At 33.0% G+C, this 19560-nt stretch overlaps 1 protein-coding gene across 2 annotated transcripts in view; it reads right to left on the bottom strand.

Annotated features, from left to right (window-relative positions):
• Positions 1 to 18847, bottom strand: part of LOC149805776 (uncharacterized) — a 35817-nt gene extending 16970 nt beyond the window's left edge. For both annotated transcript variants that reach the window (XM_089950462.1, XM_089950461.1), the window contains exon 1: positions 18780 to 18847. The gene's annotated coding sequence lies outside the window, so the exon portion shown is untranslated. The remainder of the gene's footprint in view (positions 1 to 18779) is intronic.
• Between the last annotated feature and the right edge of the window lie 713 nt (positions 18848 to 19560).

The raw sequence follows: 19560 nt of genomic DNA on the forward strand, positions 1-19560 counted from the left end.
TCTTGTTTGCTTTTGTTTACTTTGTAAAATATACGATAACGAATTATAAAATATGAGTGATCGGGAAAAACATCTCATTCGAAAATAAAGGAGTTCAAATACACAATGCATCCGAATTTATCTTGATCACTTAATGAAAGGAAAGAAAATTAGTATATCCAGAAAATCAGCAATAAGTGTAAAAATGGTTTCAAAATGTTTTAAGGTATCTCCTATGTGGATAATGTTCCAGCAAGGTAATGCATGAAATTTACTTAAGCAATTAAAAGTTGACACTCAGTAACCTAAAGTAAATTCAAACTACATATAAAGGCCAGAGCTTTGAACAATGTAAACTATATTTAATTAGGCAAACTAATCTATGAGATTTTGAACAAAAAAGTTTGAAAAAGCAATGCAAATCACATAAGTGATGATGCAACCAATGGAACACTTAAACTGTTCTCGAATTTTATAGAAAGAAGACACAGTAATCGCATCAACTACGCCATCAAATATGCATCTTTTCGATTAGAAACATCATTACCACGTAAACATTTTAGCACACCCATGAAACCTTATGTTAGAAACAGATGAGTTTCTAACTCATTAAAATTTAAATCAATATGAAAAAAGACACGTGCAAATAACCCAGAAGAGACCAGCGTTTTAGTAATTGGATTGAAAACCGATGTAGGGACCATGTTGCCATGAACAAAAATAACATCTGGTATCAGTATAAAACGGTTTTAATAACAGCTGGAGTCAGTATAAAACGGTTTTAATGTTCAGCAGTACAATAAATGTTTATCAATGAAAGCGATAACCTTTACTGTACTCTTCTTTCGAGTTAATAGCTTCAGCAGGAATACTTATTGGAGGACCACTAGTAAATTGTCCAACCTTAACGGGAACCAGTTATTTTCCTAAATTATTGTATCCTAATGCTGTGTTTCTGAACAGTAATTAGGCGTTCTAAAACTAGAAAAAATACATTGCATAGTTCAATGAAAACAACCTGGATGCTCTATACGCTTCTAATCGCACAGATGCCATTATTCACGCAAAAAGCAAAGGTCCAATCACGAGGACTAGCTAAACTTAATGTATTCTACCAACCTCCTACCGGTCAAGTAAAATACGAGTACATCTTCATTGCATTTGTGAGTGCTAATTTGTATGTTGCTTACCTGTTTCGTTTGAACTTTGAACCTTGTGCTCTTCGCAATCTCCTATTTAGCGCTGTTTGTGTTGGTAATCATGCCAAATGTAACGTGTGCAAAAAAAGCACAATCATCCAGAATGCATCTGTGTTATTCATGCTTGTGGAAGGCGACGCGATTTAAATAAATAACAATTGGTAATGCATGGTAAGTACATAACTCCTTACAAGTAATGAAAAATACAGCAAATAGTTAAGTAGCCCAGTCCAACTAATCAATGTGTTACATAACCGAGAATGACATTAAACCTGAACAAAGTTTACATTTTCAAAGATATTCTCAAACATCTTGATCATATCAGTTTTTTATACGAAGGTAAAAGGGTGATGCAACGAAAATCAGTTTAAGTTGAAAGATTGTGAAAGACATCACCAGATTCAACAAAACTGAATATCTTTCAAAGTTGAATGGCCATAATATACTCGTGGCATAATAAAAAAATATTTCTTGTTACCAGATTCAGTTAGAATTAAGAGGATTGAGTAAGGTATTTTGAAGATGGAATGATGCAACAAAAAAAAACACTGGCAAAGAAGTGGTTCATCCCACGGTGTACCACTTGAGACACAGTTACTAACATATCATTGATCACGGTGCGCTCTTTCTTGACATTGCAGCTTAACATAACATAAAGTTATAGAAAGTGCAAGCCAAGAATAAGACCTGATAAACATTTATATCCTGTGTAATTATAACTTCGATGAAGAATATAATCCTGAAAAGTCTTACCACTCAGCAATATAAATAAAATCTCAGTGACTATAGAAGGTCTACCAAAGATTGTTTATTATCACGATTTCTAGTTGATACAGAAGCCTTGCCGACACCTCAAAACATTTCTTTGATGATACTGAAAGCACACAGGAAATAGTAACACAAGTGTTTATAATATTTTTACTGCTAAGCATTGCATGGGACTTGAATTACATGACATTGAAAAAGGTAACAGAAAATAAAGTGTAGATACTCACAACATGCATACCTTTTTCGTTTCAGATGCAAACATTTAAAAAAGCAACATTTCGTGTGTTAGGATTGTGTATCCAAATTTGAAATAACCTCATACCTTGATGATTTCTTTGTACATTAACTAATTGTGGTAAAACTGTACTGACACAAAAGTTAATTGAGACTGAATCACACAACATTTCTCTTTGATGAAATTTCCAAGTGAATTCCTTTTTCATGTCCAAAAACATTTCTGTAACAGATACATTCTTTCCTCCTTCAGCTCGCCGGACATTTTCTTAGATAGTCGCTCGTATGACATCCTGGTGATGTGACCTTCCCATCTCATATATTCAAATAAATAGCAACACACTAAGTTTAATAATGATACAGTAAGGAATGTGTTTTCTTCTATCACGGACTGGAAGGTACTAAGGACCCTCTGGGCCATAGTTACTTGAATTTTGCATTTTTCTTTCACGCCATTGTCTTTAAAAAGAAAACTTAGGTTATTCCCTTTCGCTTTGAACCGGAAATATTTTCTTTTTAACCGAAGGACACCTCATACGCTGGACCTGTTTGCTCTAAAGTTTTATTCACTTTTGTCTGTCTTCCTGTATAAATGGATATGGAATGAGGTGTGGTTTCCGTAGTAGTTCGTAATGAATTCATTGAAGTTGGCCAAAATCTATTTTAAGAAATCTTTCAATTAACGTTGGCAGAAAAGTAGAAAAATCAAAGAAATAAAAGTTATTGATAGTATATTTTGGTATCCTGTAGGTAATGTAATTCAGTGGGAAGATGTTATAAAGAAAAGCTACGGAATCTATAATGATATGCAAATAAAACACTATAAGAGGAGAGTTTGATCCCATCGTACCTGAAAAACCCGCATCTGTGGTGTCAGATGTACATTCTGGAAACTCCAGATGGTTTGACAACATAATGTATAAACACCTTAACCATATTAGTATTACAACCAGACCAGTTTTCGCTTCATTTAACAAATCAGTGTTGCCATTGGGGCACATTCCCGACCAAGTAAAAGGGTTTCAATTTATCCTCCCTAAGGCGGTTTCAGAAGGGTTTCGGCTGCAATATGACTTCCCTATTGCTCTTCAAACTAGTTGGTTGTGTTAATGAAAACCAAAGAAAATTGTACGCACCAATATTGAAAAAGGTTTGAAATGACTCCTTTTTCTTATAAATAGTTTCAGATCGGTATCATTTGCATAATATGTAATGTCTCCCAATCTAAACTCAAACATGAACAGTAGATTTATTCTTTCAAGAAGAATTTATAATAGATTTCCTTTGCTGAAAGGCACACGCCAGGGTGGAATATTATCGCTTTGACTATACATTATATTTATAAATGAGCTATTCGATGTTTTAACAACATGGACTTTTGGCTTTGTGTTTTTAGACAATGTTTGATCTTGTCCTGTTTTAGATAATATGCTTCTTCTAAGTCTTTCGAAATTAGACAAACGTCATTGCAAACAAGTTAAATTCAGAGCATTTTATAAAAATAAGGATTCCTATATAATTCCTAACAAAAATAATATTGTTGTACAGTTGTAGACGAAAGTTCCCCTGCTTCCCAAACAAAAGAAGACATTGGTCATTCAAAAATCGTGGGATCTGAAGCTGTTTAAGAACCAGAATCATCTAGATATTCATGTATTTTTGTGACTTAATACAACATAATAGACAGAAAGAGATAATAGTCTAAACAAACTTGCAAGTTATCTGTTCATATTTATTGATACTGAATGTAATACGTATTGTTTTAATTGTGTTGCAGCCAATAGTTATCTCAAGTTATCGCATTACCATGCGCATTGCATGGTTGTAAAATCAAGTGTTACCAAATAGGTGTATTAAAGGGACCATAGTTTTTGTTTGAAACACGTGCAAGAAATGTCTAACTGTTCACGAACATATGTTGTGTTACGTTTACTTGGTGTTTTACCCAAAAAATACGTTGATAAAAATAGATTATTTTTGGCAACTTTCTCGATTGCATGCTGCAGCCTATTTCGCATTTTCACTTATAAAATTCCAACAATACAAATAAAACAATATTTTGTTATTCTTATCACTATACGCTACCTGTTTAAAAATTTTAATGGATTTATAGATCCGTTCATACTTCAATTCGTCGTAAAATGATTGGAATGTACTGTTAAATATAAAGTCTGTACATTATAAGACAATAATTCAAAATCCATCACCTTAGATTTCAGAAGATATTGTTTGATGGCTGGAGATAATATGAGAAGTAACTAGAAGATTTTCAGAGTTTTCTGAGTCACGCTAAATTGTTGCCAATATTCTAATGATGTCACAGTTGGCTGTAGTTTTCTTACACTAGACCGTGAAAAGTTTTGGTGTCATGCTATTAATAAATTCGTTATGTATGTTTGAATTTACTTCGAAATACTGTCTGATCTTGTTTTTGCCAGTACTTTGGGAATGATGACCAGCGATTTATAATTCTTTGAGGGTAGTTATATCAGCTTGTGTCTTTTATCCTTTAACTCCCTGTACATATTTAAGGTGAAGAATAACAAAGTGACCATTCGTATTTAAAGAATGGATGTGAAGCATTTACTCAGCCTCTTTAACAACGATATTTTGTGCTTGATGATTGATATTCTCGGTTTTACTCCGAGTAATTATGTTTTAATTTGTTCATTTTTGTGTATTCTTATGACTGATTGTATTCTAAGTGACACGGGGTGAATAAAGATATCATCAGTCATATAACTTATCCAGTTTTTCTTTTGCTGTAGGGTGTACCTTTTGAAGGCGGGAGATAATTCTGTTTCCCGGGATGTAACATGCACTACAATGATCTTTCATTATCAAACTATAAATGCTATATGTGATTTTATTTACAAGGTCCAAGCAATTCTCCGCTTTTTCAATTCTTCTGTCATGGACTGAAGTCGTTTGCAATTCCTCTCTGCATCATTCTTTATCGCCATTGCCTTTTATTTATAAAAAAAATGTACTTGATTCCTGTTTGCCTTTTAACCCGTTGCATTTTCCTTTTTAACCACGTGGCAACTCGTATAATCGACTTTTGTGTGTTTATTACTTTGATCATTTCTTTTTTTCTGCATAGGTGAATACGAAATAAGATATGTCTTAAAAATACGAGAGAGATAAAGGATAAGTGAGCAGCTTTTGTTTTGGTTTGTTAATCTCGCCTAACTAAGTTCCATTTCAAACCTTGTAAGCATTTGGAATTTAAGAACAAGAGAAACAATTATCGCAGAATTATTTTAGTGGGTGGTGGGTGGGTGGTGCAAACAGGTAGTCGTCAGCTATTCAGTTTTACGGATGCATGCCAAAACATGTTTAAAGGTGAAATCCGGGGGTGGGAGGGGTGGGTGTAATTGCCCCCCCCCCCGTCCCTATGTGTGGGCGCCCATGGATAACAACAAATAAAATCTGCTTGGATGGAAAAAAACGGGAACATTTCTTGGGGTCTATGATACTTAGTGCATATGCATTTGAAAGCTTTCTGTCTCTCAAATAGAATAAAAAAATAGTAAAACGATTTTTTCATGAATAACTGAATTCCAAACGTTAATACTGTCAAAATGTATACAAATACAAAAATATAACTTACCCTAATATGCCATCCTTAATAGATATCATTCACTTCTTCCGAATATTGTACATTACGTGGACACGCAACACATAAGCTATGATTACACGAACAGAAAAAAACTGACCTTGTACTAATCATAGAGTGAGCTATAACAAATATCGTTTTCATGAAATCTCTATTCTTAGGATCCCGAATACATAATAATCATTGCCTTATATGTATTAGGATAGATACCAGGAAATGAACTTCAGTGTCATTTACTAAACTGATTGGAAGTGTCACTAAAGTTTATGAAGGCAACCATTATGTCATTTTATCGGAAGGGGAAATGATGACCTTTCAACCAAAGTTTAACAGGTAATAAAGTACTATCAGACAGATCAATTATTAATCAATTCGTACCTTCTATACTGGCTTCTAAGTCGGGTCCAACTGCAAACTGCACAGGCCCATGACTGCTGTCTCATAATGCACCAGCAGATCTGGGTCTATGCATATTGTTAGGAGTAATAAGTAGAATCAACAACTTAGATCCTGATCTTCAGGCGCATTATATGACGCGGTAAATCAGGATCTATGTCGTTGTCAGTTGCACCCGATTTATAAACGAATTTGGATGATAGGTCAAGATTCATAATGTACCTTTTCAAAAGAATACAGATTTTTGCCTCGCATACTCTTTCCTTCATTGCTTTGAAAAATCTATCAATTGTAGTCAAAAGAACTCCAAGATAATCGTATTCATATACCAAAAGTCATAATTTCACACGTGTAATTGAATATCGTGTAATACGTATAAAACGTAAGTATTTTAGATACGTCGACATCGACTTTAAGTTTCCTGGTATCTCAGTAATTGCTAAAAACATTGATAGAAATGAAAATCTTCTTTGGTTATCGTCAAGAAGAACAATATAATCTGCATACAAAAATAAAAACATTTTAGATAGCGAATATATTTTTCCGTCTGATACATGCACGTTGAGCCAATCACATGATTGTAAACAATGTTCATTGCTATAAAATTAAATGCACCCTGATAAACTGCTTTCATGAATAGAAGAAGAAAAAAAATCTCTAGAACATTTCCATCAATGTTGATACATAATTTAATATGTCTATAATATTAAATTTAACATGCAGTAGCTTCCATTTTATTCCACTATTAAAAACTTTTCCTCAGTCAATTGACAATACATTATCTAATGCCTTTTCAAACTCAACAAATCAGCAAAGTAATTTGTTGTTGCTTTTTGTCATATATTATATAAGACTATGTAAAATAAAACTTTCGTCAAGTAGTCGATCTAAAACCTGACCGGGATTTCTTAATAGATGCAAATCATCATAATAACGTGTTAGTCTGGTAATAAAGTTGTCAGTAAAACACTCTCAAGGCAGTTAAGTAGCGAATTTATATGTAGTTGTTAGGATGTTTTGTGTCTCCATTGGTCTTATTTTACCAATTGCACCTATATCTGGGTTTTATCCCTTGTGTTCAGTGTCAAATTTAAAAGTGAGATATATAAATGCATTAAAAGAAATTCTGTACTTTTGAAGTATTCCTTGACAACATTTTCTGATTGTTCAGCCTTGTTAATTTTTTAAAATTTAGTTTTCAATCATGTATGCTGTGTTTATCCGTTAGTGGCTTTTTGTGTTTCATACATACGTAGAGGTCTAAAGTGTTGGCTGGCTTCTTGCTAAATAGATACCCATATATATATATATATATATATATATATATATATATATATATATATATATATATATATATATATATATATATATATATATATATATATATATCCATATATATATATATATATATATATATATATATATATATATATATATATATAGTATAATTAAAATAAATACATTAAATAAAATAGTTTCTTATTCGTGTTGGATTTATTTCTCATATATATTAAGATTTATTCAGTTTTATGAAGATAACATTTTCCTGGTCAAATTAAATTTTCAAATGGCTGAATTAACAAAAGAATTTGCATTAAGCTTTGCTTTTTATCATTTATTCACTAAGCAAATATATAAAAAAACAACAACTTTTATGAGAATTCGAGAGGTATTTTATCGATCTTACTATAGTTTATTTCGTTTTCACAAGTAATATATGTCTGAAATTATTTTAACTGAGAACAACCTTATTGAATATCAGCGCTTGCTTTTAGTTTTGTTTTAGTGGAGCTCCAAGATATAATTGATACACTAAAATAAAATGCAAAATGAATCAATGATGAAACTCTAAGATATCAAAATAATCTTGTACCAGAATAAGTAAACATATTTAGAAGGTAATTTATGGAACTCTTACATTTATTTGTCACTTTATCTTGATGTATAACTGCGCTAATTCTACCATTTGCTACGTGACCGGTGGCCTAGTGGCTAGAGCGTCCGCCTCTAATGTGGGAGTTCGTGGGTTCGATCCGATTAACTTCTTGCCATGGTTGTTGTTTTAGAAATTGCTGTTTTTGTTCTTTTATCAATAGTCATACATTATTATTATTATTATTATTATTATTATTATTATTATTATTATTATTATTAATGACAACAACAGCATTATCGTGAGCTGACTATTCTATATAATCAGTACTATATATATATATATATATATATATATATATATATATATATATATATAGTGATGTATGGGACAGTCATATTCGTGTGATTTTGCATTCACTTTATGAATAAAATCCCATAATCTATAGCGCACTAGTACGACTTGTTCACACTAGCACACTTGCACAGAGTAACATAAGTTTGTTTTCATAAATCGAGATTTTCTAGCACAGTCAGACTAGGTAACAAAATTGTATATTCACAGTGCATCTACGACTTTTTCTATACGAACGATACCACCTGGATGCCTGTCGAAGTCACCACACAATAAAAAGATCAAAGATTCTTCGCGATAAAAAGTAAATACAAGCTACTCGATGCACAAGAATGCGTGACACAGTAAATCTGCGAGCAATACGCTCACTTTACAGTGATATCTATCTACCTACCTATCTCTACGTTGATGTAGCCACACTTGACTATTAACTAAACTGGAAATACGGTAGCTAGAGGATAGGTTAGAAGAACAATAATATGAAAGGTAGAAATAAGTTAAAGAATGCCAATATACAGTTTTGTCCCTCCATACCCAGTTAAAACTTCACAAGTTCCGGTTTATTTTGAAAACCGATCACTTCTAGTTATGTGATTGAGAACTACAAGCTAGATTTACCTAATTCCGAAATTAAAGGTTTTACAACGTACAAAACTACGCAACTCCGAAAATGAAGATTTCACAACGGAACTGCTCCAATAAGCATCGGCATGTTTACGCTTTGCAGAAATATATATCAAAACATTTTCTTGTTAATGCTGTAGTTGCTGCTGTCAACACCGTCTCCGTTATTTTTTTATAGAGTGATAAGGTTGGAAACTCATTCTTTCCATCACGGAGAAGGGTATCATAAAGATACGGTAGCTGTGTATACTTCCTACACTTGAGCGCTATGGCTGGAATTCCCTCCTTAACGGAAGCCTTTACGCTTGCCAAGGAAAATATGACTAGTCTGAGCTCAACAACCATAAAAGTGGACTTATTATCCATACACTGTTGCCTGCCTTGGTGAGAGCAATGAAGTGATCTCTCATTTGCTCACTGCATAACATGGGCAAATGCATGGAGGCTCGCGCTTGCACAATGTCCGTTCCTCCTCTCAACCTGGCAGGTCGAGAATAGAGGAAAGGCATATTTCAATATGTCATAAGACACTTTGGTTGAATGAGTTCCGGAAGGTATATAGATTGTTCAGCCGCCTAAAATAATTCCACTTACGATTAAATCGTATGATTCATTAGTGATAGGTGTAGCACAATCAACATAGTCAAACTTATATAACCATGGACACTGCATGATGTTTCTTTTGTTTTGTGATTCGGTTCGTATTTTGTTGATTGCGTTTTAGGAGATCAAGAGCACATTTAATAATATCGTTCTAGTCGGGAAGTGCAATTGTTAAAGACATTTTCATTCACGTTTAGATTAGTAAATCGCTGTAGAGAGACTTTTGTAAAGGAAATTTTCAGCCTCACCTACTTAAAAACAGGATATACTGCTAAACATTTGCTCATTATATAAATTATTCTTGTGAATATATTCTTTGATTAATAATGGTTTGGTATTTGATGTACAAAGTACAACAGTGATATCATTTTACTGAAGGCATGCTTGATTAGTTTTCTCTCAAGATACGTTTTATAAATAGTGTAAAATATCGCTATGCCAATTCTGTTTCAGTATTCGGCGCTCACAAAGGCATTGCAGAGTATTTTCTGCTGCTCTCTTCATTTAAGCGTTCGATTTGACCGCTCTGAATTCATACTGTCTCTCAATAAACACCGAGTATTCGAGTCTCTGGAGTCTCTTCAAGATGCCCTTTGCAAAAGGCATGTAATACTCAAGAGTGAAATGCCGCGGTAACTGTTGCATTCCATAAGGTCTTTGGTACTCGTATATGGAGTAATGATGCTGGCGTCGCGCGTATTCTTCAGAACTGCTCATTTAAATCCTTCCAACCCACGATAAGAAGGACATAGAGATATGTGGCTGGGTGTACTTTCTACACTTGAGTACTAAGGCTGGAATTCTGTCCTTAACGGGCTCCCTTCTGCCTGCCAAGGAATCAGTTGATCGGCTGAGCTCAAGCACTGCTTGTACGTTGTCGAACATCCACATGTTCAATCTGGCAGTACGACAAGCGTTAGCAAGAATATGTCCGTTTCGCAGAGTACATGTCGCTGAAAGTTCCAACCAGGGAGATATCTACTTGGTCCTGTCGAAGATCACAATGGCGTTCAATGATTTCATGTGGCAAAATTTGTGATAGTAAGGACAAAAAACGTCTTGCTTAAGCTGCAAAGGCGCGATTCTGTCCTATGTATGAAGCCGTCAGTAGGTCCTGGCATAGATCGTTCCAGTGCCTAGTATATGTATGCAAGTAAGTATCACTGGCCCGTTCGCTATTTTATCGAACAATTGATCGATAAATTGCTTAATGCGTGTGCTATTTTCTGAACAGACCGTAGTAACTTTGCTATGTACAATGGTTTTGTTTCGGAAGTTCATTTGACCATGTACTTTCATTTCAATATGTCTGCTTTTCTTTATTATGTTCTGAACTGGCCATATTCAAATACTCTACTTTTTTATTCGTGTTTAACTTTTAACAGATTTTTTTAATGAACTAACTGCATTCATTTGAGTCTCTGCAATAAAACATTGTTTGCTTATAGATTTGTTTCATTTATGCTCTGTTGCGTGTTTGTGGTCGCATGTATCTATTATAGCACGAATCATAATAATAATACATCAAAATGACATTATTTGCGAGACACACACACACACACACACACACATATATATATATATATATATATATATATATATATATATATATATATATATATATTTCTTTTCAAGGTTTTGTTCAGTTTATGTATACAAAAACTGTCACATAACTCGACAATGAAGCTTTTGACTACTTGCATAAAAACATGTTTACATTTGGAATTCTTTTTTATTATGCAGCATGAATATTTGGAAAGCAACGAGCAAACATTGAGAGTGTTTTATCTATGTCTATCATACATTTTTTTGAACAAATCTGAGAATTATTGTTTCTCGTGAAGCACCATTAAATACAGAGTTAGAAGAGGAATTATCATGTTTGAATGCTTCTTTAGAAGATCAATTACCATAACAGATATGGTAAACCAAGTTATGAGTATTATAACGACCCAAACAGTGATGATAGAGAATACCATACAACAAAGTCTACTTCATGCTTAATGCACGAATGTTAAACAGTACATTAAAAATGATATTATTGAAACTTCAAAAGAATACGGTATATGCAACATGAACAATTAAAGAGGAAGATAAAGCACTAAAGAACAAGAAAATCAAAATAATCAGTGTTATGATGGCTTTTCATTGGTAGAGGATCGTACACTCCTTTTAATGGCCAAATTTAAATTGACCTGTGCTCATTTAAAGAAGAATAACGTTTACAATGATATGGAAGTAAATATTCAGTTTCACCAAATTAGTCACTGCAAAAATATAATATGGTTAGTGTTTTAGGTAAATACAAATACCATAACTATTTGGAGATGAGTTGCAGGGTGTACCAATACAAGAATTCTTTGACATTTGAAGTGACATCAAACTGGTGTTCCAACCCCATTACAACCTTGTAAACAAACTGGTGTTGCAATCCAATTACAACCTTGTAATCAAACTGGAGTTCCAGATCCATTAGAACCTTGTAATCAAACTGGTGTTCCAACCCCATTAACTGTTTACTTCCGTTGTTTTGTTTTAACTTTTAACTTACCTCTACTATAATTACCACAAATTCCATATAATATTGGTAAAACACATTTCCACGGGCTTCTTATCTTTGGGATAAACATACGCTATAGATCTAACATATTTACGACGATTATTTATGTTAGACTTTCATTTTCACACTACTACCATTTATTTGGTAATGTCCACCACTGATTGCTGACATTGTTAACGGGTGGGTTGGGGGTTGTTTGCTCTGTTGAGTCCTCGTGGTTAGAACACCATTCGTTCAGGAAAGGGTTACCAGTTCCTTTGTAAAATACGTCTTCTTTTTATCATCAGGATTTGTCTTAATCTACATAAATATTGGACGGAATACAATAGTGACATGAAAGAGGATATTATATTCATTTTGGTCACATTTAGTACAAATTTTGTTTATCCGTAATTTGAAATAAGTTGGATTATTATTTAATGGCAAATATAATCTACACGTGTTTTATAAAAAGCTGTGCTTAAGATTTTCACTGTAGTAATTGGAGCATTGGAACTTACCTTGATGTTAGCCACAATGAAATAAAAAAATGTATCCATTATTTATTGCTTGTAAATTAATTCAAGAGTTGTACGTGATGTCTGGCCATACGGTATAAGCTGATCAACCGCTATAAGACTTTTTTTTTACGCATCAGCTCCACCTGAACTTAACGTTCTCAATTTGTCATAGAGACTGGTAACCATACATTTAAGCATGTCCTGAGTATGTTGTACTAACGGAACTTCAAAATATGATCACATCCATAAGAAATTGTCTCTAATACTTATTCTTCGAACTACATTAGTATCATCTCCTTTAACATTTACATTAAACTATATGACAAGGTACTACCACTGAATAATCTGTCTCAGTTTTATACTACTTGGAGTCTGAGCAATAGCGTGGACTTTGGATTATGGTACTTTACATTCTGTGATATTTTTCACTTCTCTCTTTTTTCGTGACAAATGATACGCTTGTTTTATTTTACCACATATCTGTTTCTTACCTGCAAATTTACTAAATATATTAATGACTTGCTTAAATGCTCATCAAAAGGTTGCTACCAATATTTAGGTTGCTATGAAACAGCATCAAAATGATTAGACAAAAGAATCATCCAAATAATTTACATATGAGTAACCAACGTCGCTTTGTCAATCTTTTATTTGGGTAGTCAATTAGCTTTGCTCATTGTTTGTATGCTGATTTCATTGGACTTCTTCTGCAACGCTTGTATGCTGTTTAGGTCATATTCAGATAACAAATAATTATTTTTATTGTCAACTTGCAATTCCTTTTGTAATTATATGTTTCATAAATCATTTGTTTATAGTAGCACTTATTAGGCAAACATTAGTGAACCATAGTTAAATCCATAAATATTGTTTGATTAATGCAATTGGTTCAGTTCGATGAACCTGTGCAAACCATCTCGATACAAATAAGTTTAAAGTAAGTCTCCAAAGAATCATCTTTATCATTATTCAGGACGAGTGGATGACAAACTGATGCAAACCATTAGCGCGCACTATACCCTCTTGGTGTTAGTTTGGTTTTGAAATCAAATACCTGTTCTATTCGTTTAATCTGTTTTTAAATCATTAATCATAGTATTTATTTGCAATATATTGTATGTACCTTATGTGTGTAATTCAGCTTTGAAGGTATATGTACTTCATTCGGTTTCTCGTTTGAAATCATCACCTTGATGGAAGGGTTAGTATATCTAATTTAGTTTTAACTTTATCTGTTTCGTATTATAACTTTTGTTCCGTGTTATTACAATCTTTGTTTAATTATTTTGAAATTATTATCTATGTTTCAGCGTGCTATCTAATTTGTAAATACTTCCATTACACCACATCAATATTATCCATTAGTTCCCAATCTAAGTATTTATATGCATCTGATGTTCGCAGTAATAAAATTTATTTTCAGTGTTGGTAAAGTTTAGTATTTTAATATTTTTACTTTTTCGCAAAACAAGTCACACAAGAATTTATATTATCAAAGATCAAATCGATTTATTTTTATTTTTATTTTGAATGAATCATTCTTCCTTACGCCGTGACAAAGTGTTACTTTTATATGTGCTCTTATCTTTCATTGTTAGGGCCACCTTTAAAATCATTAACTATGTTTTCATTCCCTTAATAGTTTTCTCCATATTTTATTTATTCGTCCTCAGGTGTTGATTTTAAAGTATCATGACACATTACTGCAGATTTGTTTCATTCTGAAGGTCACATCGTATTGCTTATATCTCTAAGTTTATGCTTCGTTCAACTAGATTTGATTATTGTTGAATGTTTTGTATTTCATCTGTCATTGTGATTAATCATTTCCTATAGTTTGCTCTTCTTTTATGGTATCGGACAGGGTACTTAATCACCGCCTGAACACATCGTATGCCGCCAATATATTTTTCTTGCTTTCCTATCTCGTCAGTATATTTTGCATCACTCCAGAAAGTAGAATATCTTTCAGTTCCACTCTGTCTCACAGATCTTAATTGTTTACATGTATTCTCTCAATATATCCATACCTTTCAAAATTAGAATCTTTTAATGTCTAAAGTGTTTGTGTGTCAACATTACATAGCACACATTGTCTAGTGGTTGCATCAGTTTATTTTACTGATCAGATAAATTTGTATTACCTTTGATGTTCATGAGTAAGTCACTGTTTTTGATTGATTTTGTGCAACTTTTCTCTCATCTTTATTCTCTGGAGATTTAAAACTAAAATAACCTCTATAAGTATGCTTCACGTAATGTCATTTACGAAAAAAATATAAAAAAATAGCATGAAAACGTATTAGTTCCCCCGTGTGTAATGCAAACAGTGTATCCTAGCACCACTTTATAATTGCTTGCAATGACCATAAACACAGTGTGAAAACAGTCACTTTGAACAACATCTTTAACAGCTACTGTTACGATTCTAGACTCTTAAACTACTTAACAACAAAGAGCAAGCACCATCAGGTTTTTGAACAATTGAAAATACACATTTATTTCCTAAAAATAACTTACATTCCTAAAGTTCGCTCAATTCGAATAGTATCAAGTAATCCTAACAAGTTCCAGAGGCATTCAACTGACATTCCAGCAATACAGAAGCATCACTGATATAAACATATATATATATATATATATATATATATATATATATATATATATATATATATATATATATATATATATATATATATATATATATATACATATATATATATATAAAGTGTACTTTAATGTCTCACGCTAATTAGTCTTTAAATGTATTTTAGACCACAAAAATTCCGACGAATGATTAAAATTAAATAAATGAATCAATTATTTCAATAACTCTTACAAGACCAGTAATAATATTACGAATAACTGATCCCGCTTAATAAGCCTTTTATACACCACGCTAACACGCAAAAGCAAGAATCAAAACGCAAGGCCTGAGTGAATCATTTCGAAATATTGCTGTGTTTTTCGAGTAAAGAGACAAAGTCGATTCTTGCCAAGGGCATTGTTTCGTCGAGCGAAAAATTGCGTCGGCTCTCCCTCTATGGCAAACGGTATACGACAACTTGTTTTTTTTTTTACCCCACCCCACACCTGCACGTCACGTTTCGATGTTTTTGTTTGTTTGAGGGTTAACGCCCTTTCTCAGTTAAAGATAGCGTATATAGGCAGCTATTATATCTGGTGGAGGAAGAACTCAGAGAAAACAACCTTTTAGAGCCACTAACCTACGGGAAGCTGCTGGCAGCTTTATCACATACCCACATTAGCCGAGCCCAAGCCTCAATCCCACACATACAGATGCGACATGGCAATGATAGGTAAGGACTTTCGTTGTAGGCAATTCGGCGACCTGGGGCCCCAACATCATTCTTAATAAAAGCTGAGACCTCCCTCACTTATGGCTTCATGAAGATTGGATCCCTCCAAATCTGTCTCAAACATTAGTTTGAAATCACTTTGTAGAGAAAAACGCATAATAATACAACACCGCATTCTGATTTATTAGGTATTTAAGGATATGCTGATCATTTGCTTAGTCCTCTCAAAACATACCAGAAAGAAAAAATATGGATATGAAAATACTTAAAATCCAAGGAATAAAGCTGTAGATATAAAATCTCATGGATTTATTCCTCAATGTTGTCTTCCCTCTATGGTGATACTGAAATGCTGAGTAGTTTGCATTTTCTCTGGTAGATGGCTCTGGTGTTGTTTGTGTGACGTTTTAATTTTAAACACCCTTACCCTCCCCCATTGTCACACAAGTCAGACCATGAGTGCGCGATGCCTTGTATGGACGGCTTCAATTAGCCTGAGGTAGAAAAATAGGATAAATGGATACATGGACTAATATAGTAATGATATAAATTGATGTACTAATGAAGATTTACAATATAATTAAATGCGAAATATGTAGACGTTTTAATTCCTGTCTTTTCACATCTGAAGAATATATCCTTATATATTCACAAGTGAAGATATACGATTTCCCATCATGCCATGTGAGTGTGCTCAAAAAGTTGTACCTGACACAAAAGCTACCCCGAGTACTATGTACATATTGGCAGTATGACTCGTTATGTGATTGTGACCAACTGATGCTGAACGAAACATCAATGTAAGACGAGAGAAGAACATAACTTTATTGATTTTTCGTATTCCTAAAGACTCATGGTCAACGAAATACCTAATTCATAGACGATGCTTTGTTGCATAAATTAATGAATAAATGAACAATAATGGCGTTGAAAGACCTACGTGCATCTCAATCATGTGGAGAGAGAGAGAGAGAGAGAGAGAGAGAGAGAGAGAGAGAGGAAAATCTAATAGTCTCTATATTTAATCGGTGAGATGAAACCCGGAATTTACTTAAAGCTTTCCTGTGGTTGGTATTAGCAATTATTCTAAGATAAGGAGTTATATCGATTATGTCTTTTACATCTTTATCCATTTACGAAGTTTTCGAAGTTACTGGTAAACTGCGATCAGAATAAAATTTGCCTTTTATTGTTTGGTTATGAAGCGATAGAAAAGAACATGAATGAATTAAATTAGAGTCACACCAGCACGATAATTTAAACATTTGAAATCAATTCAAATGTGTAAATATTTAAATCCGAAAAAATCATTATTTTATTGAAGTTTTTATTTAAACTGTGCCACTTATTTCACGTGACTTGATCTGTTACTAAATTTCTTTCAATAATTATCTGTCTCAATAATCCTAAAATTATTGTCCATTTTTGTGGTCAACCGTGATAGAGGTCGGTATTTAGTTTTACTCTTGTCTTAAGTCTATCACACCTTTTATATATTTTGAGTTTATATCAAACATAAAATTTAAGGACTGTACCCTTTAAGGAATATTTTCATCTTTGTTTTATATTCTTACATAAGACCTAAACTCACGCAGCACTATGTAGCTAGGATAATGATGATGTGCCGCTATGCCCCATATGAACAATAATCATAATTAAAAGGTGTAGATATTGAGAGAACTGAGTAACTAGATTCCTTCCTATTTTCATCATTTTTTGTGTTCCTGTTATGCCGTGTTTTACGCTGTACTTAGATATCACACAATAGGAGAAAAAATGTGTTTGGAGTGTTCATTGGAAGTAGTGCTCATTATTGTTAACTATAATATTGTTTAGGAACTATTGTGAATTATTCAAAATAATCCTAGACAACGCCATCTTGACAACGTCGCGACTCTTGGTGGACCAATACATTTCCGATTTTGAAATTCAATCGGAACGTTTCGTTCATTTGGACTTTTAACTTCAGAGATGTGGTCACGTTATGTATATTGCTTAACACTATTTCATTCATAAATTCAAAGGTCGACTCACGGAATGATCTAAAATCATCACGTGACCCAATGAGGACATTGGCACTGATGGAAAGGTCATACTGTCCTAGATTTTGATTGGATAGAATTGAAACAACCCATTTGGTTACTAAAACTAGTATTTAAAAATACCAAATGATTCATTTTAAAAATCCATTATCACATTTTCTCAACTGAGTATTAACTGAGAATATAATAGGGATTTTTAAGCATCGTTCTTCATTCTTGAGACAAATACCATTCGTTGGAATTGCAGTGTAGAAAAGAAACATTAAAAAACTTGGGAAATATTAATAGTCGGACGAAATTACTATGAAGTATTCAAGGACATTCTGAATTTATATATCTAAAGTATTTACGTTGAAACATTACAAGAAATACGGTTTTGAAAGCAGTGAGTCTTGTCTAGTATTGGTGCATATTCACATCAAAGTTATAATCTATAATACCTATAGAATTTAGTCTTATGCAGTATTAGTGCATAATCACATCAAAGTTATTATCTATAATACCTCTAGAACGTATTCGGATTTCAAGCACCAATTGCAATTGATTTAATGTTTAATAATCTTTAGGGAAGTCATTTACCACTTTCAGCTATTTTTAATTTTTTTACTTTGTGTTTCTCAGAGAAATAAACTTATCTGTAAAATTAATTGTGAGTTGTATCAATATACGGTTAACGGCAGTTAAGAGGCATTATAAAATCCAACTTACAGTTTTCCCGCAAGCATAGGCCTACCACTTAGAAGAATAATTCGCTGCATTCCATTAGTCTGCACATCCTATATTGTGCAGCAAACTGCATATTATTATTTTCCGGCGTGGCTTTTATATAAAAACAATGACGACACAGCTTGCTGAGCAGGTCAAACAAATGAGTTATGATTTAACTTCAAGACATATAGATGCAATAAATCCTACAAATGTGTGGGACAACATTTGTCAATTGTCGAACACATTATAACCATCGGACTCCAACATGATTTACGAGGGGTATTTAATTGGTCCTCCAAACGTGGTGCATTTAAAAGTTGAAAATTATTCTCATCTCAGCCTGAAATAAACATAGTAAACAGGAAAGTAGCGAAGCATGTAACACAAACATATGATACATTTTCTGATTAGTTTGGGTAACAGGCATAAATAAAGATCTAGACAAAAGACTGTCAAATATCAGTTAAAACAAAATAACTGTAAAATTTATAAGTATTATTTCTGAAAGAATTTTCCACGAAAGTCCCTGTCATACTTATGTGTTATATATATATATAACTTCTCTATGGTCATATGTAATAATCTTTTGCTTTCCCAAGTGACCTTTTTATCTTCGTCCAAAATCGAGTTATGGCTCAACCTAACTAGTGACACTTCTTATGTTAACAATATAATGCATGGCTAATATTTCTCTATGATTATAGTTTAAATATTTAGATCATTATTAATAGAGGTAACCATGTTTACTTACTAACAACCTAGAATGTTTTAGAGAGGAATT

Source organism: Sinohyriopsis cumingii, chromosome 2, assembly GCF_028554795.1.
Source record: "Sinohyriopsis cumingii isolate HCF-2022 chromosome 2, ASM2855479v2, whole genome shotgun sequence".
Taxonomy (NCBI): Eukaryota; Metazoa; Mollusca; class Bivalvia; order Unionida; family Unionidae; genus Sinohyriopsis; species Sinohyriopsis cumingii.